The 15,805-nt window shown below is 39.9% G+C and overlaps 1 protein-coding gene across 4 annotated transcripts in view; it reads left to right on the top strand.

The window, feature by feature from the left end:
- The first annotated feature begins 2,083 nt into the window (after positions 1–2,083).
- PAK2 (p21 (RAC1) activated kinase 2) overlaps positions 2,084–15,805 on the top strand; it is a 47,444-nt gene continuing 33,722 nt past the window's right edge. The window contains exon 1 of one of the 4 annotated variants that reach the window (XM_070753180.1): positions 2,084–2,373. The gene's annotated coding sequence lies outside the window, so the exon portion shown is untranslated. Of the gene's footprint in view, positions 3,008–15,805 lie in introns of all 4 variants that reach the window. The other 3 variants (XM_070753182.1, XM_070753181.1, XM_070753184.1) reach the window with 3 other exon arrangements.

Below are 15,805 nucleotides of genomic sequence, written 5' to 3'. Positions count from 1 at the left end.
GGGTCCTTAAAAAATATGTGGTTAGGTGCGCTAATGGACTGGGGATTTTGCTGTTCTGTGCTCAAAACATTAATCTATGTATTTTAAACTGTAGTTAAGAGGAAAAGTAGACAGAAAGTACCAGACTATCAGGCCTAGAAGCTGCTTGACATCTAAATTATTATTTCAAAAATCTAAAACTTCTGTGTAATGAAAGAGGAAATAGCATGATGGCAGGTGCTACTTGGTTTAAATTCTCAAAAGCAGGAAGAGGCAGAAAGACCCCTATAACTATTAGGAATGCTGGATGTTTTGTTTCATAATAATCAAACTTTTGGATTACCTTCAGTATTGGGGATGGACATAAGTTATTTTTACAGTCAACCCAATAAAAGTTAACATGGAGGATGAGATTTTAGTTGACTGGGGTTTTTTTCCCCACCAAACATTTCTTGTGTCCTTGTTTTGGCTTAGTCTTCTGATTCTTTCTCTTTTCATTTGATGATTCATTTTCAGGTTTTTATTTTTTATTAATTTCAGTTTGCATACCGACAAGGCCGTATATATTTAGAAATTAATACACTGATATTTATATAGGTAGTCCTCAGCTTACAACCATTTATTTAGTGATCATTCAAAGTTACAATGGTACTGACAAGTGACTTTTGATTTTTCATTTGCAACCACTGCAGTATTCGCGTGGTCACATGACCAGAATTTGGGAGGGGGGACTTGTCAACAGGCATGTATTTATAATAGCTGCACTGGAGGGGGGGGAGGAAATCCTTCTGATCATCATTTGTAACCTTCCTATCTGGCTTCTGACAAGCAAAGTGAATGGGGGGAAGCCAAATTCATTTAATGACAGTTGCACTTAAATGCAATGATTCACTTAATAATCATGGCAAAAAGATGATAAAATGGGACAAAATACACTTAACTGACTCGCTTAGCAACAGAAATTTTGGACTCAATTGTGGCCATGTTGAGGAGTTACCTGTATTCATTTTGAAGCACTATTTTCTAGCTACACAAACCCTGTGATTATTGTCAGTGACAACCATACTGCTAAACCTGATGCTTGCTATTTAATCATAATTTGGGGTTAAATCAGTATATCGCCAACAATATAGAACAAAATGAAATTTGCTAAGAATTAGGTGATTCAATCAGAAGCCTTCTAGAATAATTCCAGCGAAAGAACAGGAGGAAAAAAGTCATAATTTATCTGAGAAAAATAACTGGGCATTAACTGTTTCTGTTTGAGATGCCATATTTCAGTAGCAATACAGTATTACAGTTTTTAAAAAATGAATTGCCCCTACGAAATTATTTTGAAAAATAAGCATATACAGTACTGTATTTTGGAAAATAATTGAGTAATACCGCAGTGTCCTTTAGATTATTTGTTAACGTTCTGATTTGTAAAATCTTTTTTGGCTTTATTTTATATTGATATTTTAAATTTTTTGTATTTTTTACATTTCTTACAACTTGGCTGGCTCTGGGAAAGAAAAGCATTGTAGAAATACCGGTAGAAATAAATACAAATCAATAAAAGCACACACAAATCACTTGTTCCACGTGAGCAATAATTAAACACAGAAACATTCTAATAATCCATAATGCATAAGATTTGACTGGTTTTTATATAAATGGGTTTTATCGGGGTTAGTTTTTAGAGATGATATTCAACTTCTTTTATTGCTTATATCTTTTGTATTGTATTATGTTGTAAACCGCCCTGAGTCCTTCGAGATTGGGCGGCATAGAAGTCAAATAAATAAATAAACCAAACTAAATTGCAAAAGACGGGAGAAAAGTAATTTAGAAATTAAAACCACACGTACAAACAGTAGATTTAACACATCGAATAGAAGGATCTTTGCATTCTTGATCGCATGATCTCAGCACCTCGACGTTCTCCGTGTATTTAGGTGCAGCTTACCCAATCACGCCAACAGCCTTTCCAGATACCTTGTGGGGGAATCGCTGTCCCTTCGTGCAACAATAGGATCGCTCAAGCCTCAATCGTGCTGCATCGCGCCTCTCCCACCCTCCGTCCCTCCCTCAGCTGCCTGCCTGCCTTTCTTTATTTCAGTCTGTCTGCGGCGTCGAGCTCAGCGCCCGAAAGCCGCCTGCCCGGCTCCGCCTCTTCCTTTCCCGGGCTGTGACCACGCGCGGCGATTCCGCTTTACTCCCTCGGCCACCCGGTGGGCCCTCCCCGCCATTGTAAGAGGCCGCGCCCTGCCCCAAGCGGTCAGGCCGGTAGCGAGAAGTTTGGCTCCCGTCCGGTGAGTCTTGAGCGGCGTGGTGGCTGCGGGCTCTTCCTGGAGGAGCGGAGGCTTGGCTGGCGCGCAGGAAGGGCAGGGGGATCGCGGCTTCCTCTTTCAGGTAGGGGGGAAAAAAACACACACGCACACATACACACGCACTGAGCAATAGTCGGGCCCAGAGGCTGGGCTGCGCGGAGTCGCTCCCTCTACGCGCGCCCGGGAGGAAGTGGGGTTGTGGGCCCGCTGAAGAGGGAGCGGGGCCGGCGCTCCTTTCCCCTTGAGGGTCGGCAGGTGGGCAAGTAAAGCGGGAGAGGGCAAATCCGCAGGAGCTCCTCAGCGGCTGCTCCCTCACGGAACCGAAAAGCTCAAGCTGGGCTACTTTCCCTACTTCTCGCGCGTTTTTGCCACAAACTGTGTAAGGCGAGTGGTTAGTTCCTACTTAATAAGGAATAGTAAACTTGCGCGTCTCTTTCTCGTACATTTTAACCCCTGGAAGCAAAACATAAACATCTGGCTTTGCCTTTGGAGGCTGCTCCTCCGAGAAGGGCTTGGGGCAAAGAGGGTCCCGGACGAGGCCGGTTGGGCGGGTGAGGTTCTTTCTCCCTTGTCCCCGGAAGCAGGTGGCGCAGAGTAGTTGTAGCCCGAGGGCAAAATGAGCGCTGTTGTAATGCTACTATAAGGAAGAGCCGCCGCTGCTATGGGTCGCTTACCTGCCCTTTAGGCCTGCCTCTTTATCCAGAGGGCGAATGCAGGTAAACGTTTGTGGTTTCTTCCTGCTCTTGCTCTTTGTCGTCAGATTTTTAACCAAACCCTGGTAGTTGGAGCTATGAGGGAAAATACTCCTTTCCGTATCTACTCCTGTGGAACAATGACAAGAAATGGATTATTACATTCTTGGCCTTCTCTTGACACCCCCAACACCCCCCCCCGAATTATTTGATCCAGTAGAGCAGTGTTGGCAACTTGACGGTATTTGGACTTCAACTCCCAGAATTCCCCAGCCAGTGAATGCTGGCTGGGGAATTCTGGGAGTTGAAGTCCAGATCTCTTCAAGTTGCCAAGGTTGGGAAACACTGCAGGTAGAGTGCCAGTAGTTTTCTTAAGAATTTGGAAGGCTGTGACTCTCAGTTTGTGTTTCCAATACCTGATCTTAGAATCTGAAACATACTTAAAATGGGAGTGTCAGAGTTGTACTCTTTGTTTCAGGTGATTACATGGGGTATGGTGTTTTTTCCGATCCTGATCACTCCTAGAGGAGGGTGTGTTGGAATGAGAAAAAGGCTTCATCTATCTTCTTCCTCTTTTTTTTTTGGTTAGCTGACAGGAGATGGGGATGTTGAAATAAATTTAAGCATGATTTGTCATTATTTGTTCAAAGAGAGGAGCAAATATTTGCATGTGCAACTCCATCCTGATACCTTAAAATATGTATTTCAAGCTTAGTGGATAATATTTTAATGTACCTGTTAGTTAACCTTTAGTATTAAAAAAATTAAACAATGAACAGTTTACTGAAAATATGTTTTAGTTGCAAATAACTTTATTTAAACTTACAAATACTGTACAATGTATTATAGAAGTCTCCTGTCCTTTGTAAGCTAGCTAAATAAGGTAGAGAATTATTTGCATATCAATAGAACATTTTGACTGATAATAGACCAGAACTCAGTCTTTCCTAGCTCTCCTTTACAATAATAATCTATTTTATTATTGCAGCTTTCTGATTTGCAACGTTCCTGCAGCAAATGCTATAGAAATTGATTCCTATATGGCCTGGACTATGTAGTTTCCAATGTTTCCTCTAGTTATTACATTCTGATTCCTGAATATTATGATTTGATATTGATTTGAGGTGTTTTGTCCAAATGATTGCTTATACATTATATAGAATCACTATTGTTTAAATCATCATTGGCTAGGCTCATATAATGTGCATTCTACTGCATGAATGAGTGATGAGTGGTATAATAATTAAATTAAATTAATTAATTAAACCGAGGTGATGCAATGTGTAGAGTGCAGTACTGCAGGCCACTAAAGCTGACTGCTAGATCTGCAGGTGAGCGGTTCAAATCTCATCACCGGCTCAAGGTTGACTCAGCCTTTAATCCTTCCGAGGTGGGTAAAATGAGGACCCATATTGTGGGGGCAATATGCTGGCTTCGTTAAAAAGTGCTATTGCTAACATGTTGTAAGCCGCCCTGAGTCTAAGGAGAAGGGAGGCATAAAAAAATGAATAAACAAACAAACAAACAAACAATTGCACCAATGTCTTATGATCATTGGATTTATGCAATATATTACACCATAATGTGGTTTATTTGATTTTGACTGAGCATGTTATTGAGGATGAGATGCTTAGATAGTATCATTGATGCAGGAGACAGTGAGACCGGAGACAGTGGAGGTCCGGGGATGGGGGTGGGGAGCTATGGCATGGTGTGGTCCATGGGTCAGAGTCAGATACGACTTAGCGACTGAACAACAAGCAAGTTATTTGAATCCAATGATAATAAATTATTCAATATACCATAGTCAGATAAACATTGGACTTCTGAGCATATATGAATGCATATTAGAGAGGAAGTATGTATGAAAGGAGTAAATGGCAGAATCCTAGAGAACTGAAGCACAACTGAAAACCATTTTGCATAGCTGCTATTTTGAAAAATGGGTCAACTTTGTTTTGCTATACACTTATATTTTTCATATCTGTATCTATCACAAAGGTCTTCTTCAGTTGCCTTTTGAAAAGCACCTTTGTGACAATCATGACTTGGATAATTGAGATTCTCCTAGACCAGTGATGGTGAATCTAGGGCACGTGAGGTGTTGCCCGATGTCATCTCCAGTGTGCATATTCTTGCTATTCAGCTGATTTTCGGCCTTCTTTTTGGCCATTTTTGCTCTCCCCAGGCTTCAGGAAAACTCCTGGACCCTAGGGATGGCGCAAACAGCCCAACGGGCCTACCAGATGTCTGGAGGCTTCAGTGAGGCCTATGTGCATGTACAGGGGGGGCAGTATGGGGGTTGTGCGCATGCATGGGGAAAGGACATTGCATTATGGCTGTGGGCACCTGCACTCATGCTAGCACGCATGCACACACACATTTGGCACTGAGCTAAAAAGGATCGCCGTCACTGTCCTAGACATATCTATATCTGTTAAATGATGTCATTGTTGCATGATGTGGCTCAGACCTAGACCTTGAAAGACAAAAAGATCCTTTAGATACTATACAACTATTCAGCATGAAAATCTATGTGAATAAAGATCTGTGTGGATTAGAAGAAACAAATGAATTTAATTTCTGACTGCACTACTTTTGATTTTTTAATATCTAAATATTTGTAGAAGTATAAAACTGAAAAACACAGTTGTATATTTGCATGGTTAGCCAATATAATAACAGTGTAAGTAATAATCTTGACCACAAATTTTTGAAAACTTTTATTTTATGTAAAATTCCAATTTATAATTGAATGCATTTTGTTCCCTTGGAATGTATTAGTCAGCTCTAAGTAGGGTACTCAAATTCTAAATAACCCTTATAGGATTACTTATGCTTGTTTGTATTGCTTCTGTATTTATATCTTAATATTATACCTACAACATTATATAAGCATTTATAGCTTGTAGATTTCAGGAAAAATATAGTTGATTTTCAAACACAGATGAATAGTTGCATCTTTGCTAATAACTTTAGTATTTATATACCACTCAGAGTTGATTTTAATATTTATTTAATTTGAATTCTATGCCACCCAATCCCAAAGGACTCAGGGCGGCTTACAACAACAATATAAATACAAAAAAATAAAAAAAGAAGTCAAATTTAAAATTAAAAAATTATAAAATCCTATTTAAAAACCCCATAAATTAATCAATCACAACAACATGCCTACTAAACATTCATATGGTTTGGCCATGATAGTTGTTAATTCATGGCTCCCCAGGCCTGCCGGCAAAGTCAGGTCTTAGTGGCTTTGCGGAAGGCCAGTAGGATGGGAGCAGTACGGACAGGGGGGGAGTAGTTGATTCCATAGAGCCAGGGCAGCAACAGAGAAGGCTCTCCCTCGCAGCTCCCCCCCCCCGCCCTGCATTGCTTAGTTGATGGGACCTGGAGGACACCTACTCTGTGAGCTCTTATTGGTCTCTGGGAGGTATGCGGCAAGAGACGGTCCTGTAAATAGTCTGGTCCTGAGCCATGTAGGGTTTTATAGGTAATAACCAACACCTTGAATTGTGCCGGGAGACTAGTTAGAAGCCAGGGCAGCTCACGGAACATAGGTGTTATATGGGCGTACTGAGGTACCCCCGTGACAGTTCGCGTGGCTACATTCTGGACCATTTGGAGTCTCCAAACACTCTTCAAGGGTAGTCCCATGTAGAACGCATTGCAATAATCAAGACAGGAGGTGATGAGAGCCTCAGTGACTGTGCATAGAGCCTCCTGGTGCAAATAGGGCTGCAACTGGTAAACCAGGCAAAACTGGGTGAAAGTTCCCCTGGCCACATTCGAGAGATGGAGATCAAGGCTCAGCTGTGGATCCAGGAGGACACCCAAGTTGCGGACCCTATCTGAGGGGGTCAGCGATTCTCCCTCCAGAGCAATGGACGGACAGATTGAATAGCCTGTTGGCCCCCATCCAGACCCTTACAGCTTTCAGGCACCGGCACATCACATCCACCACTTCACTGAATTGGCATGCAGTAGAGATGTATATCTGGGTATCATCAGCGTACTGATGATACCTCACCCTAAGCCATCGGATGATCTCATCCAGAATAATGAGATGGACAACATTTAATTTAATAAATAAATTCCTTTCCATCATTCTTCTTTAGTGGGTTATTTAATTGCCATAAGCCAGCAATTTTGGGTAACATAACATTTGTATTCCATTCTGAGGGTTTTGTAGCTAGCCCAAAAAGAGCTGAATGACTCTGATGAATATATTAAGTATTTTGTAGAGGAAAGCATTACCGTCAAATTGCCCCAAATATATGTTGCAAAAGAAAGAATGAAACTAATCATGATACTGAAGATTTTTGAGGGTTAAAGTGCTGATCTAGAAATCACGACAACCCTTAGTTCTAGTTCTGGCTGACTTGGGCGAGGCATTCTTTCTTAGCCTAACAACCCATGTTATTATAGGAAAAATAGTTGTTAAATCATTTGTCGATTGTTGGCTTGTCTTTTATTTGTAGTCTCTGCAATTACATCAAGAAGTCAGTAAGAACAGTTCTGAGGTGCTGTTTGTGAAGTGGCCTTCCCTCTTACTAAATAACTGAATTATAATAAACAATTATGACATTTTTGAATATTTTATAATATTTATAAATAAATGAGGCCTAACTGACATTATTAGTTGCCATCTTTCCAGAGATAAGTATAGTTGTAGCATATAAGTCCAAATCAATTTGACAGTTTATGCTGGCTATTTTTTTAAAGTCCACGGACAAAAGATAGTAGCCAAACAATAGTGGAAGATAAAGGGGAAATTAGAGTTAAACATTTTTTAATTTAATTTTTTTTGAAAGAACCCTACTTTGGAATAACTAATATACAAGCTACAGTATATACAATTAATTGTTGCAAATTGGACTTCTCTAAATTATCATGCATATATATTTACTTTTATTTGCAATTAAATAGAACATACCGGTAATTTAAATTGTTTTAATCAATTGTCGTCAAGTATTTCAAAGTAAAGGAAACCACGGCCATGAGCAAAACCAAGAAAATTATTTCACAGTTGTACTTCCTCCTAAAAATAGCTAATATTAAGTGCTGTGTGGATAATTTATTTGCTTTTAACTAGTAGTATACTACACAGTAATGTTGAACTGATTAAAATGTAAAGTACTTGATGTTGATTATTAATTAACTAATTAATGATGGATTCCATTTTTGCAAATTAGCTCCCTTGCTAAACTTTATTTCTAACACCCCCACCCCAATTTTCACATTTCTGGAAAGGTGAAAATTTTTTGTCACCCAACATGCATGTTTCTAGCCACGGTTGAAAAAGGTGCTGCCTTGATTCCTTCTTCCTTCTTCCTTCAGCTCTAATACTATAAACAAGTGCCCTTTTTGTGGTCCATTTGGTGTCACATTTTATGCTGAAATATGTATTAAATAAGGTGTCTTTAAACAGAAATCCAAAACAAAGTTATAATCGATTAGTCGTGGGATCCTTGGTGCTCTGTGAGTTTGCTTTCTTTCTTTTTTGCACACGTTCCATTACCCACAGTGATATTATCTAGTTGGGTAATGAAACACCTGCAAGAAAACAAGCCAGCTCGGAGAGCACCAAGGACCGCTCATGTCAACCCTGAGCTACAAATACATGTATCCAGACCCTTCTGGGAACCTAACCCTATACATAGGTGCTATGATGCAGTGTTTGCTAATTCAGTGTTTGGGGTGTTTTTCTAGTGCAAAACTATATTGGTAATTGTTGGAAATTAAGGAATCTGTTTGGAACAGAATACAAAACCAGGCAGATATAACTAAACTGTATCCCAGAATCCTCCATTAGTAATTGTAGTTCAGCAATGTGCGGAGAGCCATGAGTTCTCATCCTTGCAGTAGATCACTTTTTTACATTCTAAATTGCACCTGGATGATGGTAGATGTAATTACTAACAACCCATTCTGTTAGAAGCAAAGCCATATTTTTTGCAATGTTTAGATTTCCCAAATAACAAGCCTCTGAACTCTAAGTAAAGGAGGTAATAGCTTCATCTAAAATTCATTTTTGCCATTCATTTCTGACCTGTACCTAGAAGAAAGACCCAGAGCAGATTTTGTAATTTGCTTACAATACCTTTTTATTGACTCTGAGTCAGGAGAGAAGCATTTATTGGAGTTTCAAATTCCAGGAAGGAATAATTGATATACAGTGATCCCTCGAGTTTCGTGATCTCGATCTTCGCGAAACGCTATATCGCGATTTTTCCACCCGATGACGTCACTCTCTTCCTTCCTTTCTCATCTTTCTTTCTCTCTCTCTTTCTCTATCTTGCTTCTTCCTCCCTCTCTCATCTCTTTCTTTCCTTCTCTCTCTTTCTCTATCTCTCCCCCTCTTGCTGGCGGGCGGCGGGCGGGCGAGCAGGGGCATCAGCGAGGAGCCGGGGTTTCCCCTTTGCGTGGGCGGCTGGGAAACCCCGATCTTCGTCTGCTCGCTGCTGCTGTGCCGAGCAGATCAGCTGCTGGGCGGCCAAAGGAACCTTCCCTGGGTCTTCCCCCTCTTGCTGGCGGGCGGGGCGAGCGGCGGGCATCAGCGAGGAGCTGGGGTTTCCCCTTTGCGTGGGCGGCCGGGAAGACCCAGGGAAGGTTCCTTCGGCCGCCCAGCAGCTGATCTGCTCGGTAGCGCAGCAGCAGCGAGGAGCCGAATCGGGGTTTCCCCTTTGCGTGGGCGGCGGGGAACGCAAACTCCACCATCTACGCATGCGCGGCCATAGAAAAAAAGGACGCGCATGCGCAGATGGTGTTTTTACTTCCGCAACCCTACATCGCGAAAAATTGATTATCGCGAGGGGTCTTGGGACGGAACCCTCGCGATAATAGAGGGATCACTGTACTGCTTCACCAATTAGAATTTGACATAGTTCTGTAACATTTAATTGCACATGGAGCATAATGAGCAAAGTTTGATCAATGGAGAAAAAAAAATTAGGATTTGATTTCATATGGATTATTTACATCGTTTTCTTTGATCCAAATACTTAAGATAAAGTCAATTTTGTGAATAATATTTAGAAACTTTGTAAAGTGAAATTCTCTTGTGGTGGTGGCACCTTGGTAAATGAATAGATGGAGCTTTTTCAAGTCACTGAGAAAAAACAGCTTCCTTTATATATCTGATGTTTTATAGTGCAAGTAGTTCCTTGCCTCACTCATGTTTGAAAGCTTTACCTTGGCACTCTTCCTGAAGAATGTTCTTGATTTTTTGGCAGTAACAATGTATGTGTGAGGGTGTGGAATTACTATCCTTTTCCATTGCTCTGATGGGTTGTTTTTTTTGCTATGTGGAGGCAATGTTTCCCTTTGTTTGAAACACTTGTATAACAAGCCATCAGCTTTATGATAGTGTACCTAGGTTAAGTACTAATTATCTACTGTCTGGAGCCATTATAACTAGCTCATATTTATCTTTGGCCTTCTAAAAATATTGTCTTTTCAAACATGAGCAAGAAAATCTTTGGTTTTAGATTTAACTGTAATTTTATCAAAATAAAAGACCCAATTCCAAGGCACGCAATAAGAACAATGTTCAGTAGGAAAACTAAGTTAATTAATTATCAGATAATTTATTTCCTGCTTGTGAGTATTAGTAAAATACTTATGGTATTGTAACAGGTTTCTGAAACTTTTTTTCCTGTTTACTGCATTAAATGCTGAATTTATTTTAAACTTTACCTAAAATGAGAGGTAGTGGGATTAGGGATGTTTAGTGTATTGATTCCAAAGCTGAAAAGGGGGCTTATTTATTTATTTATTATTTATTTATTTATTGGATTTGTATGCCGCCCCTCTCTGTAGACTCGGGGCGGCTAACAACAATGATAAAAACAGCATGTAACAATCCAATAATAAAACAACTAAAAACCCTTATTATAAAACCAAACATACACACAAACATACCATGCATAACTTGTAATGGCCTAGGGGGAAGGAATATCTCAACTCCCCCATGCCTGGCGGTATAAGTGAGTCTTGAGTAGTTTACGAAAGACAGGGAGGGTGGGGGCAGTTCTAATCTCCGGGGGGGGGGAGTTGGTTCCAGAGGGCTGGGACCGCCACAGAGAAGGCTCTTCCCCTGGGGCCCGCCAAACGACATTGTTTAGTCGACGGTACCCCGAGAAGGCCAACTCTGTGTGACCTTATTGGTCACTGGGATTCGTGCGGTAGCAGGCGGTTCCGGAGCTTGCTTGCTTGCAGCCCATAGTCACACAGCTGGCTTTCATCCCTAAGGTGGAACTAGAACTGATGGTCTCCAGCTTTCTTGATATGAGGATGTGTGCATCCATTAGTAAGCTTTGCCTTTTCCTAGATTGTATGGTAGTTACGCATGATCTCAGGAAACACTCATTTGAATTAAGGAAATATCATTCTAAAGCACTTTGCGTGAGCCAGTGTCCTTTTCCTCGGAACTCTAGCCTTCCATGAGAAACCAGAAAATGCATTTTCTTTAAGGAGTTATTCACAGGACTGCTATATATGTCTATACCTCCCTGAAGCACTTTGACTCTAAAGTACAGAGATGTAAGTAAGATGTATTCTTACAATGATTTGAAAGAAGTATTTATTCCTTACAGTTCTGTCTTGGTTTTTCACCAGTAGCTTAAGGCTGTATAGATGGTGGCATTCCCTTCACCAATTTTCTAGGTCAGGAATATTTTGAAATACAGAAGTATAAGGAGCTTGTATATTTATTTAATTTATATGCCATCCATCTCACCAACACAGCAATTTTAGGCGAGTTACCAACAGTGTATATCTGAAGTAATTCTAGTAACAAATAAGTATGGTTATTCCTATGTTAGCTATGGTAAAGAATTTTTTTAGGAAATTGAGGCCTTTATTTTCTTTTCATTAATATCTGACATAAGGATAGGGCAAGTTAGATTGTGCAATTTTATAATTTCCTCTGCTAAATCAGGAGAAGAAAACATTTATAGTAAAATAGCTAATATATCATCCACTCCTCCAAGGAGCCATTTATTTATTTAGAAAATTAGTTTTCTAGCCTTCTGCTGCGCGAATCCCAGTGACCAATTAGGTCCCACAGAGTTGGCCTTCTCCGGGTCCCGTCGACTAAACAATGTCGGTTGGTGGGGCCCAGGGGAAGAGCCTTCCCTGGCCCTCTGGAATCAACTCCCTCCAGAGATATGAACATCCCCCACCGTCCTCGCCTTCCGTAAGATGCTGAAGACTCACCTCTGTTGCCAGGCGTGGGGATGATTACCTTCCCCTTCGTTGTCTCTCTGACCTCTGTAGTATGATTAACTGGGTTGAGTGTGTACGAGTGCATAGTTGTCATTTTATGATATGGATTATTTTAAATTAAAGTTTTTAAAAATGACTTTTTAAATTTAATATTAGATTTGTAATGTACTATACTACTGTTATGTTGTGAGCCGCCCCGAGTCTTTGGATAGGGGCGGCATACAAATCTAATACATTATTATTAAAATTAGTTTGGTTTTTTATCTTAAGTAACTCTGGATATCTATCACACAATATATTTTAAAATGTACTTTAATTAAAGACCAATATAAGAAAACATAGAATACAGTTAAACATTACAAAATGCTACAACATAGGTTTCAATAAAGAACTCAAAATACCAAACACATGTATCAGGCTCCACTGTTATGCTAGGCCTACTGCTTGGAGGAAGAGCTGTGGCTTTCCTGGAGGTGCAAATGGTAATAGAAAATATATTAAATTTCATTTTAGGTATATTTATATAAACTTGATCATATTTAGATAGGATTAAGTTATGTCACCATATTTGGTTCATATTTATTATGCAACATGAACAACACTTTAAACTGGAATATCTTTGCATTTAATATTTTCATAAATTTTTTCCACATTGTATGTGGTGCTGAGCTATTTATCTAATAAACTTTTTTTTCACTAAAATTGATACGCCCAATGTTAGGTGAATGTTATTTATAATTGGGAACCATATTGCTTATTGAACTTTGAAAGGACCAATTCAAAGGGGTCAGCTTTTCTTTATAAGGAATCAAAATGATTTCATTTTGATCGTATGTTGATTTTTTATTTAAAATATGTTTTAATTTTTTTTAAAAAAATCTATAAAATATACCTTATAAAAATCTCACTACAGATAAATACCACTAGTTTTATAAGTTTGTGTTTGTATGTGGGGAGACTTGGCCAGAGAAACCAACAGGAAAACAGCTTTGGGGAGCAAGAGAATTTCTACAAGTCATGAATCAAATAAGGTATAACAAGCAGATTGTGGATATTGTCATCTTGAATTATTCTCCTCAAAGCAAGCAAGCTCCACCATTCCAATTTGATTTGTATACTTCTTCCCCTATTTGGTGTTTACTATGATTCACATTTGAAGCTAGAATAATAAATAGTTACTAGTCTTTTTGTAAAATTTAAAATTTCTACTGGAAATGTCTGGAAACAAACATTACCTAGATTCCTGGACTCTCCCCCTCTGGAATGCTAACTTTAGTTGGAATTTCCTTGATGGAAATGCACTGAAGGCTGAAGGCTTTGTTGTCATTACAACAGAGTTGTAACTGGTACAAGGAGACACAGTTAGGGCTGACTCAGAGAATCACTGTGCTTAGTTTAAGATTTTCATAAAGTTAATTATTATTGATAATGACATAATTTAATAATAGATGGGCTATAACCATAATAGTTACGGCCTTGGCATAATTTACAAGGCTGAGCATAGTCTTAAATCTGAAAAAGGCTGCCTTCCCCTGAAAAATCCTGGGATTTTGCTGAGTGTAGACTTAAGATATTGATTTATGGCATGCCTGGTTTTCATGAGGCAGCTTCTGATTCTGCAGGGCCTTCTTCCTGAGAACGTACCCGCTTCTTGTTAAAATTTCATGCAGTCTCCTCATAATATTGTGGAAGGCAGGCACATGAAAGAAGGGCTCTAACTTTAGCACCTGTGTAAAAGAAGGACTCTTCTAGCGGGTCCTACTTACATGCCAATACAGGTGGGGCTGCCTTTTGCACATCTGCCCTTTTCAAGGTAAACGTGAAGAAAGGCCCTAGCTGCACAAGTACAAAAGAAGGACCCTTCTTGCTGGGTCTTTGACAAAGAAAGACCTGGCTAGCTCACAGGGACCTTGGCCAAGGTGTGAATGGAGGCTTTCTGGAATGCAACAGAAAGAAAGTAATGTGAAGAGGTCCCAGGTGACACAGTAGTACACTAGGTCAGTGTTTCCCAACCTTGGCAACTTGAAGATATTTGGACTTCAACTCCCAGAATTCCCCAGCCAGCATTTGCTGGCTGGGGAATTCTGGGAGTTGAAGTCCAAATATCTTCAAGTTGCCAAGGTTGGAAACACTGACCTAGGTAGCAGTGGGCAGGGCTGGGTAATGGCGGTACCTGATATCAGTAAGTAGGGGAGCAGCCAGGAAGCTGTTATAAATGTGAGTGGGCTGAATAGACCTGAATTTCATTCATATGACTGCATGAGAGCTGCAACTGCTGAAGCTACAATTTTGAACAGTTGCTGAAGAAATTGGCAATAAGCAAGGACAACCTGTACCTATTATAATAATTTATATTTTGTATAAGTTTAATGAAATGATACTTTTCACTTTCTGATATTGGGACTGCAAGGCGAAAGTTGAAATTGCTGAACAGTCACTTGAACTGTAGAAGGTTTTCAGATTGAAACCAAAATGCCATTTACTGTATGTACTTCAAACTCTATTAACTGACTTTAATCTTGTTCATTTGAAGGTTAGTGAGGGATGAAATTGATAAATGGGCTTAATCTTTTTTTAAATTGAAAGGCCTCCTTTCCACATATGTTAAAAGCAAGTATAAGGAAGGCATGAATTGTTAGTTTATTAGATTTCGGCAAGATGGGCTTTTCAGTTTATATATATACAAAAATTGGGCCGAGAGGTAAATAATGAGCTGTGATGTTCCTTCAATACACCAGGGTGATTCGACACAAAAATATGTAACCCTTCCCTGGTGCAGAGCTGAAGGGATTAGAAACTTACTGTAGCCTAGAGTATAATTCTCTGCCTTACAAGGCAAAGGTTGCAGGTTCAAGTCCCAGTGGGTATGGCTAGCTGATGAGGCCAAAATAAGGCCAAAATAGATCTATGCTAGTCTCCCTTAATTTTCAAATTCAGCAAAAATACATGTGACATATATATATGTGTGTGTGTGTGTGTGTGTGTGTGTGTGTGTGTGTTTTCGTAGATTTTCACGGGTACAGGTATGATGATCTTGGTATATTCGGGTTTCTTCCCGTGTAGGATTTGGAAATTTCGTCGAAGCGTCGCCAGAAATTCAGCTAGCCACACCCTTACTGGGATTTGATCTGGCAGCTTCTGCCTTGTAAGGCAGAGAATTAACAGCTGAGCCACCAGACCTGATCCCTTCAGCTCTGTACCAGGGAGGGGCTATATATTTTTTATGTCGGATCACCCTGGTATATTGAAGGAACGTCACAGTTCCTTTTTGCCTCTAGGCCCAACCCAGGGCCATTTCAAGGCAGTTAATTTATTCATGGCCGACAACTATATTCTGTATGTATCACATGTTTTTTGCTGAAATTTTAAAATTAAGGGAGACTAGGATGGCACCATTTCGGCCTTGTTCTGGCCTCACCAGCTAGCCACTCCCTTACTGGATATATATATATCAACTGAAAAGCATATGTACGTAGATTGTTCTGAGTTCGGGTTTTGCCCCGTGTAATATTTTGAATGTGTATGCAACGTTTCGGTGAAATCACATTCACCATCATCAGGCTGAAGTTGTAAGCTTCGTGCTGCTGTAAA

Source organism: Erythrolamprus reginae, chromosome 5, assembly GCF_031021105.1.
Source record: "Erythrolamprus reginae isolate rEryReg1 chromosome 5, rEryReg1.hap1, whole genome shotgun sequence".
Classification (NCBI taxonomy): domain Eukaryota; kingdom Metazoa; phylum Chordata; class Lepidosauria; order Squamata; family Dipsadidae; genus Erythrolamprus; species Erythrolamprus reginae.
The sequence above is the reverse complement of the archived record's forward strand: the minus strand, read 5'-3'. Positions and strand labels throughout refer to the sequence as shown.